The sequence below is a fragment of the Peromyscus leucopus genome, chromosome 7 (assembly GCF_004664715.2).
Source record: "Peromyscus leucopus breed LL Stock chromosome 7, UCI_PerLeu_2.1, whole genome shotgun sequence".
In the NCBI taxonomy this organism is placed as follows: domain Eukaryota; kingdom Metazoa; phylum Chordata; class Mammalia; order Rodentia; family Cricetidae; genus Peromyscus; species Peromyscus leucopus.
Genome location: NC_051069.1, coordinates 78795784 through 78797366, shown reverse-complemented (window position 1 = coordinate 78797366; position 1583 = coordinate 78795784). Strand labels below are relative to the sequence as shown.

General features: G+C 44.8%; 1 non-coding gene across 1 annotated transcript; it reads left to right on the top strand.

The window, feature by feature from the left end:
• The first annotated feature begins 1230 nt into the window (after positions 1-1230).
• Positions 1231-1303, top strand: Trnak-cuu. Its single transcript has one exon. It is a non-coding gene; the product is annotated as a tRNA-Lys (tRNA).
• Positions 1304-1583: the final 280 nt, after the last annotated feature.

Genomic DNA, 1583 nt, shown 5'->3' with positions numbered 1-1583 from the left:
CAAGCAGATCTCTGAGTTCAAGGCCAGTCTGGTTGTAGTGAGTTCCTGTTTCAAAACAAAAACAAGCCAGAAAGCAACAATTTAGTTTCTTCATTATATTATTTTTCTATCCCAATCCCTTTTATTTCCTGTAAACGAGCAATAAGATCTAAAGATGGATGAATCCAAATAAACTATTTCTGGTGGGATTAAATAACATCATTCTTCTCAGTAAATCCGTCAGGCATCCAAAGATAACTGATAATAATTACTGTTGACCTGGTACGGCGTCAACTAATGACGACACATTATCTCACTGATGTTCTATTTCTAGATTAAGATGGTACATTAGAAGCCTGTGGGAAACTATTCCTGCCACGGTTTAACCAGTCAATGCTCTTTATTAGGAAGTGTTGTGTAGCTTTTCCTGAGATCCGTGAACAAACGTCTGTTTCGATGGGGCACCAGCCCAATACTACAATCAGCCGACAGACCCATTTGCACCCACGTTCAGCTTGTGAGTTTATTGGGGTTACTTGTAGGAGTGTGGGTGACCCAAAGCCCATTCCAGCTTGGGTGAGGACTCCAGAAAACATAGTTGGAGCTCGTTGGGGGAAGGAAGGATCTTCTGAATCTTGTGTCTTTCTAAGCTTCCTGAGCCCTGTAAGCTCAGCTAGCTTCTTTTGCAAATGTATTCTAAATTACAAGTGTGTGTGCACGCATTCAGCAGTCGGTTCTCTCCAGCTACCGTGGGTTCTCAGGGATGGAACTCAAGTAACCGGTTATCTGGGATTGGGAAGTTCCCTGCCACTGAGGCATCTCGCCAGCTCTTAGTTACCTGCGTGGTGCTGCAGCTTTGCCGGACTTGGGTCTCAGCTGCTTTGGTGCCGGGGCGGAGCAATTGCCCAGCTCCTGGCAGCGCGGGAAACTTCTGCATGACAGACACCCAAGCCGGCAAGGAGCCAGCTTCCTCCGCCGGCCTTACCTCCGAGAACAGGAGATTCCGACCGCTAGAGGGCCGTTTAGACATTTTTATCAAACAGCAGAAGTTTGGGCTCACGAAAGCAGAAACAAAATACAATTTGTTTCGTGAGATATTTTACAAAAAAAGAGAGCAAAGAAGAAAAAGGAAAAAAAGAAAAAGAAAAAAGAAAAGCTCAGAAAAGATGCTTTGACAAAGATACAACACTTGAAGCAAACTAAAATAATGTCATTCCTTTGAAAGGACCTAGAAAAGACAGAAGCTCAACTGCCCGGCTAGCTCAGTCGGTAGGGCATGGGACTCTTAATCCCAGGGTCGTGGGTTCGAGCCCCACGTTGGGCGGTTTCAGTTTTCAGTTTTCCAGGTCAGCATCTAACATGTTATCAAGCTTGAGTACTGAGTATTCCGAGTTACTTATTGTCAAACAATCCCAACACTAAAAGAACCATAAAGATGAAACCATCGCGGAAAGACAAGGAATCCTAACTCAACCCTAGGGGCTCTAATCCTGTCCTGGAGGCCACTACGTGGTTGAAACGACAGAAATGACTCCAAAAGTTGTTCCTTGGTATCCACACCGCACGAACCCACACACAACCAGCACTCACATAATAGTTAAGTA